Genomic DNA, 10848 nt, shown 5'->3' on the forward strand with positions numbered 1-10848 from the left:
CGGCGGTCGGAGGAGGAGCGTCTTATCTTCCGACTGGGAACCCTCCAACCACAGGGGATGAACTTGGACTTCACCAGTTTCTTCATCCCCCCTCCCCCCACCTTGTCTCCGCCGGATCCCTCCAGCCCGGCACCGCCTTCCTGTCCTGCAGTCTTCTTCTTGACCTCTCCGCCTCCATCCTACTCCGACCTATCACCCTCACCTTGACCTCTTTCCACCTATCACATTTCCAACGCCCCTCCTCCAAGTCCCTCCTCCCTACCTTTTATCTTCTCCTGCTGAACACTCTCTGCTCATTCCTGGAGAAGGGCCTGTTGCCGAAACGTCGAATCTCCTGTTCCCTGGATGCTGCCTGACCTGCTGTGCTGTTCCAGCAATAAAGTTTCAAGCTTGTACACTCTGACCTGCTTTCTTTTTCTTATATTCTCCTCCACTTTTCTTTCTGTAATTTACTGACCTAAAGCTGGACTCAGGGTTTGGACCTCAAAGTGAGCCCAGTGCGGAGGAGAGTGAGTCCTTACTTACTTTTCTGGACCAAGCACATGACCTGGAATTGGCAGCTGCTACATCAGCAGAGGCAACGTGAGTGAGATAGGGCCCAGCAGCAAAAGACAATGCCTGAGGATTGGAGACTTGTTGTTGGTTGAGTCCTGCACTGGTGGTGATGAAGCTGATAGTGGAAGGCCATTATGGTAACATCGATGACGTGGGACCAGCAGTAAGAGACATGTCTCTGACATTGGAATGGCCTGGCACAGGGGGCAATGAGCTGGTGATGGAGGAGTATCTGCCCAGTGGCAAAGATGGTGCCTGAGGATTAGCAAATTCGATGTTGCTGGGGTCTGATGTAGATGGGAATGCAGCTGTAACGGAGGGATTGGGCTGCAGGAGAGGTCGATGGTGAGGAGCTGTCTCACAACCCATAAACTCTCTTCAGGCTGTATCCTCTGTTTATTCCATCGTCTTCAATTCTTCAAAATGAAACCACTTTGTGGCAACAAGTGAAAACTTCTCACTGTATGTTTATTGTATTTCTCCTGTAAAATACACCTGGTCATTAAATCAAAATTTAAAACTTCTACTCACTCGTTCCTGCCAACTGTCCAATCCTGACACCTTGTCCAAAAATTTGCCACAATCCCATAATATTTGATTTTGTACACTGGGTTTGGGATTTCAGCAAAGTCCTTGGATGCTGCCAGACCGACTGTGCTTTTCCTGAACTACACTTCTTGATTCTGATCTCAAACATCTGCAGTCCTCACTTTCTCCCTAACCTATTAACCTGTGCAGTCACAGTCAGGGATCTGTGGTGAATCTGAAACACCCTCTCAGCTTCCTAGTATGCTGCCATTAATTGCATACCCCCATTTTTGGTTCCTTCTTCCAAAGTACATCACCACAAGTACATCAGGGTTACATTCCATCTGACCATCTGACCATTCCATCCGTATCTTCCTGTAACATAAGGCCTTCCTCCTCACTGTCAACCACCCAGCCGATTTTTGTGACAAACACAAACTTAATTATCACACTCCCCCCACCCCCCTACACATTCACATCTATCTAAATCATTAATGAATGCCACCAATAATAAGATTCGCTGCACCATCAGACATTCGTCTCCAGTCACACAAACAATATTCCGCCACCACCCTCTGTCTCCTGCCGCTAAGACAATGTTTATCCTAATTCACCAAGTTACTCTTGATATCATGACGTTTTAAAAATCAGTTTCGCATATGAGGCTTTGTCAAAAGCCTTGCTGAAAAACGATATAAAAAATATGCTCGAAAATATACAAAAAAATTCATTTGGTAAGACTTCCTCCTGATGACGTCATGCTGACTATTCCTGATCAAACCTTGCCTCTCTAAACGGAGGTCAATCTTCTCCTTTCCTATTTCCGACAATACTTCCCCTAACACTGATCTACTAGTCACTGGATACAATTCCCCGGACTATTTCCACCAACCTTCCCATAAAATGGGACTACATGCGTTGTTCTCCCGTTATCTGGCATCTTCAACTTCCCTGTGTCCAGATTCGAGTTAAACATTTGAGTCAGGGCCTTTTGTCCTTTGTCTCCAACAGCAGCCTATGATACAACTCATTCAGACCTGGCAAGTTTATACCAGCCAAAGCCTCCAATCTCTGCTCGCATCTTATATCAATCTGTTCAAGACCTGCCCAATCCATCTTCTTGAATTCTGTCCCTGCATCCTCCTTTTCCCAAGTAAAACAGGTAGAAGCTTTCATGTAACAATCGATCAATGTTCTCCAGCTTCTCACACAGCGTGCTCCCTTGGTCTCTAATGGGCCCTAGTTGTTTCCTGGTTATTCTGTTCTGAATAATGTACGTGGAGAACACCTTGGGATTCTCCCTAACCTTGCCTGGCAGCACTTCTCCATGCCTCTGTATCAGTCCGTCTCTCTGTGTGAACTTTCTAGGCTTAACTGCGATCTCCTTTCATTTTGTCAATTATTGGAGAACACAAACTGAGTTTCACTGTCAGTTAATCTTGCCTCTAATATAATTAACATGAAAGTAACTGTTTAGTTTCTCTGTAATTTTCTAGTTCTCGCAAGGAATTATCTGGCAATTTCCTGAGCTGCTTCCTTTGATCTAATGCAACCTTTAACATCTTTTGCTAAGATTAGATTAGATTACTTACAGAGTGGAAACAGGCCCTTCGGCCCAAACAAGTCCACACAGACCCACCGAAGCGCAACCCACCCATACCCCTACATTTACACATTACCTAACACTACGGGCAATTTAGCATGGTCAATTCACCCGCACATCTTTGGACTGTGGGAGGAAACCGGAGCACCCGGAGGAACCCCACGCAGACACGGGGAGAACGTGCAAACTCCACACAGTCAGTCGCCTGAGGCGGGAATTGAACCCGGGTCTCTGGCGCTGTAAGGCAGCAGTGCTAACCACTGTGCCACCGTGCCGCTTCAAACTTGACTATTGTTAAGTCACCTTACCCCTTTGCTGTTTGAACTGTGGTGGACATGTGTGTATTGTTCGTTTTAAGGTGTTTATTTAAACAACAACCATTGCCTGTCTTCCAGTAAATCTTCTTCATGTACTTCTCCAATTCACTGAAGCTAATGTGCTCCTCATACTTTCGTGACTTACACTACTCAGGTTTATAACCACGATTTTAAATAAAACCTGTTTATATTCAGAAGTATGGAAGGCAGTATGTTCCTGAAATGGATAGGGATTACTGGACATAGTGACACAGTGTGTTCTGGAGGGATCACTCTGACCCGTTAAGACATGGGAAGTGTTGTTCCATCTCCCTGATGGTCTGCTCCCTGATTTTTCCAGTGGTCCTAATGCTCTCAGTACACACGGGATAGTTTAATGTGATTAGTTGACGGTGGGGAGTGGTAAGGTGGAGGGTGTTTTGAGCCGTGTATCAAGGGGACAGCCTTTAGCCGAGAGGCTATAATTTCTTTCCGAATGGAGACCCAAAGACGATGGGGATGGCTGACTGCTTCTGAATGAAGAGGCTGCGGCTGCTTCCATGACATTGGGTATTCACCAACGTGATGTACTGTGCATGGACACACTGTAATATTAATGAGGTGAGAGTTCCTTCAGTTCCTCTAACTCTCGCTACCGATATTGGTACCCCAAAGAGACATGTACGTCATCGGAATCCTGCTATACTGGGAAAACATGGGTACACCTGGCATCTCCTTGCTTAGGGAGAAACCATTCACCTCATCCAGTATATATATCCTTCGTTACTGAATGGTGCCATTGATGCTGAGATACTGGGAGATGATGGATATGTCACCCGCTCCTGCCCAGAAAGTTCCAGAACACAGAAGCTGAATGAAACTGTCACCCTAACAGCCACTGTCAGCACCGTTCTCCCCCTGGTACGAAGTTCCATACGTGTTGACGGAGATGACACCGCTGTGTGACCAGCTCCTTGTTCAATCAGGGTCCCCTCACACTCTGCTCCTGGGTTAATTGTAGTTTGGGAAGCTGTTCCTGGAAAACTCAGTGCGGATACAGCAGATCAACTTCCCCCACCCACACTCACTCCCCCTCTGCGGCCTCTGCTACATTTGTTGTTCTTGTTACACACCCAGATGCTGTAGTCCCCATGCTTCATCCAGAGCCAGGTCTCCAAATCCTCAGGTCTCCCTGAATGTCTGAGGCAACTCACAGCAAAACCTCCAGCAAACCACCCCCAGCCCCTCCACTAACTTTTAAATAACAGGAGACAATCAGAAGCCTCTCAGCTGCACGTGTTATGGGCCAGGCCAGACCACCACAAAATATTTTCAGAAGACAGCCCCGACCCTAACTTTTCCTTATTATAAACGTAGTCGTGAACTGTGTGTTCCAGATGTGTTGCGACTGGTCAATCCTCTCAACGTTAAACAAAATGCAGTCCATTCAAACGGTTTAATCAAAACACAACCAAAGAGAAGATCAAGTTTGGATAGCTTCTCTATTGGAACAAACAATATATACACCGCATTCTACTAATAAACTGTGCTAAAACAGGATCATCCCATAAACGTAACTCTTGGCAAAAAGGTAAATTCAAACAAAAAATCTTACGTGCAGCACTCCAATCCAGGAGGAAGCAAATTCAAGTGAATTTTCAAACATTGTATTGAAACGTCCAACCCTTCTGGGACACCAAGCAACTTCTGAATGCTGCAGCTAAAAACAAACGAGAAGACCTAATCGGGGAGAGTTTGTCGCTGCCCTTCCATTATTCCCACCGTTTTAATAAAACATAAAGGCAGCCTCAGTTATTTACTTCAGCCGTATTCAAGCGGCAGATCAGCATCTCAGCGTTTAAGACATCTCGTCAAAAAAACACAAGAGAATATATCATTTTCAAAATGACAGTATCGTCACACACACACCCTTTGACAAAATGAATCATCAATACACACGGTAGTTTCATTTTAAACCCCTTATTCTTACTGTTTTAGTAGACTATAATACTTATATATGACATTGACAGTAAGCATGCAAATATTCACAACTCCATTCTATTTCAGCCAGTTTATTCCTGCCACAGAACACCTGTTTTTCTTCATCCAAGTCTCGACAACTTGTCAGCAAGTACAGCTTCTCGTCCAGCCACCCGTATAACTTTCAAATTGAACAGGCTAGAAGTTTTCTCCATAAATTTCTCCAAACGTTTCGGCGTTATGATCAGTATATAAATTCGTCTCAGACACGTTATTGGCAATTTAAATTCTGAAATGTTGTAACACCAACACAAAACTCAAAGTCTGCTTCACAATTGTGAAATATTTCTGTTGATGGATTCACCGGACACTCCAACCACACGTTACATAATGGAGCACTTCTCATATATCCAATAGTCCTTCTCAGTGACATGTCTCCTCATGTCTCAGCATAAAAGAATGACATGCTTCTGTACCTCTTAAATCTGTAACCCCTTTACCTGCTTCTCCTGCCTATGCCAGTAAACCTTACTCTCACAGGTATACATTTTAAGAAGATCTCACACATTCTTCTCAAGCCCTCATGGAATCCAAACTTTTATTTGTGGATAAACTCATAATCAGCACCCATTTCAGCTTCTAATCTTGCCATTGTAACTCCCTGATCTCTCCTCGCCCTGTCTCTGGAACCACTGATCCCTGTTCGTGCTGTTGGTGATGCTCCCACTCATACTGTGTGATAACACATTGATCAGAGCCCATTTATGATTAAAAGATGGAAACACTCCAATGGATAATTACAATCGATGGAGACTGACATTAATCACAGTCACTGAACAAACAGGTTCAGTTAACCACTTCCTTACATCACATTTCATATCACAATAAAAGGAAATATTTACTCAGTCTGGATGGAATGGGTTACTGATGGATGGACTATAAATCCTTCAATTTTAAAATATTTTTCCTTGAATGCATGGGTATTGTAAGAGAACTGCAGTATCGTACATTTCTCAGTATGTATATAAAAGGAGACAGGGTTAAAATATCAGACTAACTGCGTAAGATGTCTGGTTGGGAAATTTCTGGATACACTAACTCAAGGGAGAAAGTGAGGATAAGAGATGCTGGAGATCAAAGTCGGGATTATGGTGCTGGAAAAGACAGCCGGTCAGGCAGCATCCGAGGAACAGGAGAATCAACATTTCGTGTGTAAACCTTTCATTAGGAATGAGGCTTGTGGCCCAAGGTGGCTGAGAGACAAATGGGAATGGGAGGTAGCTGAGAATGTGATAGGTCGATGAAGTTAGTGTTGGAGGTGATATGTCAGAGAGGAGGGTGGAACTGATAAGTAGGAAGGAAGGTGGATAGGTAGGACACATCAACAGGGCCGTGCTGAGTTGGAAGATTGGATTTGGGATAAGGTAGCGGGATGGGAAATGTGAAAACTGGTGAAATCCACATTTATTCCTTGTGGTTGCAGGAACCCAAGGTGGAAGATGAGGTTTTCTTCCTTCAGGCATCGGGTGGTTAAGGATGGTGGTGGACGAAGCCCAGGTCCTTGGTGGACTGGGAGGGGGAGTTAAAGTGTTTAGCCATGGCACGGCGTGATTGGTTGGTGCGGGTGTGCCACAGATGTTTTCTGGAGTGTTCCGCAAGTTGGCTTCCTGTCTCCCCAATGTAGAGGAGACAATATCGGGAGCAATAGCTACATGTGTGGAATTGCAGGTAAAAATCCGGTGGATGTGGAAGGTTCCTCTGGGGTCTTGGACGGAGGTGAGTGGGGAGGTAAAGGTGCAGGCTTTACAACTCCTGCAGTGGCAGGGGAAGGTTCTGGGTGTGGAAGGTTAGTTGATGGGTTGCATGGACCTGACAAGGGAGTCACACCGGGAATGTTCTTTATGGAGCACAGACCGGGGTGGGGAGGGAAATACATTTTTGGTGGTGGGGTCTGTTTTTAGGTGGCACAGATGGGGGAGGATAATGCATTGTATCTTGAAATGTTTGTGATGTGGAAGATGAGGAACAGGGTGTTCTTTCGCTGTTGCGTTTGGAGGAGTGGAGATGTGGGAAGTGGATGAGATGCACTGGAGGGCATCAACTAAGTGGGAGTGGAAATTGCAGTCTTTGAAGAAGGAGGCCATCTGGGATATACACTGGGTTCAGAGTGTGGTACTGGAAATACACAGCATCCGATATCGCTTTTGTCAGAAACATTGATGTTCCTGCTCCTCAGATACTGCCTGAACTACTGTGCTTTTCCAGCACCACATTACCGACACTAATCTTCAGTATCTGCACTAATCATTTCCGCCTACACACTGGATGACATGCTTCTGTAATACTGCCTTGATTTCTGTTCTCCCTGCTATATGAAAGATGTTGTTAAACTTGAAAGAATGCAGAATAGTTTTCCAAGTATATTGCTGGTTGAGGAGGGGGTGAGGTTGAGCTACACTGAGAGTATGAATAGGCTGGGGCTGTATCCCCAGGAGGGCTAAGTCTGACGAGTGACCTTACTTTTATGATGGTGAATCCCGATGCTCCAGGGTAAGCAATGCCAAAGGCCAGGGAAATAGAAAGAACAGTTTTACTCACATTAGAACTGGACAATTACTCATGGGACGAAAAGTTACTGAACTATGAGGTCGACTGAAGAATGGGACTGGCCAGAGAATTCAGAATTTAGAGGGTCCAATCACAAGAATGAGAACAAAAGTAAAGCCATTGCTATATCAATTGAAATCATTAGTTGTGTCACATTCTCAATCCACCTCAGAGAGCCAGCCCAGATAATATAAACTCAGGTGAGATATCTATTTGGCATGGAGCACTACGCAAACCAGGCTCGTATATTGCTGAACACAACCCTGTAATCGGTCCAGAGTGGAATACTGTGCAGACCTCAGTAGTGCATTGATCTATAAACCCTGATGAGATATGCGTTCATCAGGGAACACTATGCAGGCCGGACTGGTGTACTGTACAATACAAACCCCAATCTACCCAGAGTGGAAAGATATGCAGACAACAGCAGTGCATTGATCGATAAATCCAGATGATATATGTGACCAGAGTATGGAACTGTATCCACCACCCCAGTGCTTTGCTCAGTAACATTGTATTAGATCCCTGGCCAGTGTGGGCAAACTTACAAGCCATGCCAAAAGTGACAGGATGTTCAGTTCCCATCTATTTCCAGCTCTAAATCTCCCTTGTGCCGTGACAAGGGGTGCAGTGGGTGTGAAAATCACTGCCAAAGAGAGATGGCGGGGGAATCAGTTTAAATACCAACACATGGGAGAGGTTTGTGGTGTAGACAGAGAGGGAGAGATTGAAAGACAATGTAATGGAAGGATATGATCACAGGTTCCACAATGCTGAAATGTCGACATTTCGATAGTATCTTGTAACATGAGCCAGTGCTTCGAGGAATGTTGGGTGGTTTCAGGGGAGTTTTGGATTAACATTTGTTCTGCAGCGTTGTAACTGGGAATAGGGTCAGCACAGACTTCGACCCATTGGACTGAATCTAACAATAATTTGTCCCAGTGGTAATTTCGTTGAGGGTGACAGAGGGATCGCCAACACAATGTCGAACTAATTTCCTGGTGCTATCTTATCGAACTCACTTTACATTAACTACCCACCCCACCCCATGGTGTCTCTCTCATTCAATACCATCCCGATTCTACCAACCATCATGGCTGGAGGTGCTCACCATCGACCGGATGTCCATGTATATTCCGTGATCCCTGGCATTGGTGCCATCTTTGAAAGGCCAATGGGCACACAATTGAGCTTTCTCAGTTTGGAGCTGCCCTGCACAGTTTACCCGGAGCATGGTAGGTAAGGGGCAATTACATCAGGGTTTGTCGACAGGGACACGGAGGTCCTGGTGGATGGGCTTGTACAGACGGGGACCATTCTCTTCCCAGAGTGGGCCACACCACCAGACCCACTGATCATGGTCTGAGCTCACCACCCAGCTCAGTGTAGTATCTGTGGTCTGATGAAATGTCCAGCAATACAGGACAAGCATCAATAACCTTCCCCGCTCTGTCAGGATGAGGGTCACTGTATTGTCTCTGCTCCGTCACACTCACTCGCTATCTGTTACAGCACCGACCGCCGAACAAGGCTCATGCGCCATCACTCTCACTACTGCATGCAGCACCTTCCCTCTCTCTGTCTCTCTTTGCTTCTCTCATCTCCAGTATAACCCCTACACTAATAACACTGCATGTGTACAACACTGTGGATAGACTCCCACTGAAAACCTCTTCATTCCGCCACCCCCACCTAGAGCAGTATTATCAGCAGGCCCTACACGCACTCACTCCCTCCCTTTCTCCCAATCCAGGAGAAACAGCCTGGAATAGGATGGAAAGGGCCAAGCCGAATGGTGGAGTGCCCGATATCCGTTCCCTCAACCCCCTCCCCCCGCCATGTGGGGAGGACCCTGGTACGAGCCGGAGAGGACCAGGACACCTCATGTGGAGATTCTGAAACATCCACGACCCACCGATCGAGTAAGGAGCAATGTTCAGTGAAGGGCAATTCTCACTTTAAACTCACTGGCAGCTCCGTTTCCCCCCGGCACAACTTAGAATCTGTGGCCAGATGCCATCTCCCTTTTATGTCGAGCTGGTACAAATGGGATCCCCACGGTCTCGGTGGGCAGGAGGGTGGGCGCACAACACATCGTCACCAGCACCTCCCAGGAAGGGAGCACGGAGGCTCCCTCCTCCACCTCCCCCTGTAAACAGCTCAGATACTGAAACTAATCTGTGATAGTAACTGCTCTGCCCACTTGTCCTGATATCTTCAATAATCTGTGCTCAACTACGCCCAGGTCCTTCTGTTCCTGCACCCCGTTTATAACGGTTCAGCCTGCTTTCATTCCAAACAGCATCACCTCATACTGTCCTGCATTGATCGTCGTATGGAATATACCTGAACTCTACACCAAGTTGGCGTTGTCCTACTGTTGTTGCACTTCGCCCTCCACACATTTTATAATTCTTCCAGGTTTGGTGACATCAACAAGTTGTAATAGTGTCAGACTCCAGTCAAAATAACTGAAAGAAAATGTGTTGCTGGAAAAGTACAGCAGGTCAGAAAGTAATGACTGCAGATGCTGGACATCAAAGCCGAGACTGTGGTGCTGGAAAAGCACAGTAGGCCAGCTAAGAATCGCGATTACAGACAGGGCTGATGAAGGTCATATGCCTGTATTGGCAATTCTCCTGGTCTTCGGTTGCTGCCTGACCTGCTGTGCTTTACCAGCACAACACTCTCAGCTTTGATCCCTAACATCTGCCGTCCTTACTATCTCCTGCAGATCAATTGAAATACTGATCGACTTACTGGTGTGATCAAGGCATACACTGATAGCAAACGAGCCTCAGAAATAACAACACACACCCCAAAGACCTAGAGAAAAAGAATGACATGCTGCAAACAGAGAAATGTAAACAATGTTGCACACCTTACAGAGCGGGTGAAATAGTGAGAATTTGCCACAGAGAAAGAGAAATACCCATCGACTCCCATGTTTGTCTCATGTCAGTATATCTGTGTGTCTGTGTGTGTGTGTCTGTCTGTGTGTGCATATGCTCATTTATTCGTATGTCTGCATCTGCGTGTATGTATAAGCGTGTGCAACTGTGTGTATTAGCGTTTGTGTGATCTCTGTGTGGGACTGGTCGGATGGTCCCTGCGTTGCATAATATGATGGAATTCTCCATTCTGCTGGCGTTTCCACTCCATTGCACAGACAGTGAAGGAGGGTGAAAACCGTCTGGAATTCAGTCAGAGAGGGAGGGCAGCAGTCACAGCACCATACAAACTGACAGCAACATCAATAGGAATACACACACAGAG

Source organism: Chiloscyllium plagiosum, chromosome 8, assembly GCF_004010195.1.
Source record: "Chiloscyllium plagiosum isolate BGI_BamShark_2017 chromosome 8, ASM401019v2, whole genome shotgun sequence".
NCBI classification, from domain to species: domain Eukaryota; kingdom Metazoa; phylum Chordata; class Chondrichthyes; order Orectolobiformes; family Hemiscylliidae; genus Chiloscyllium; species Chiloscyllium plagiosum.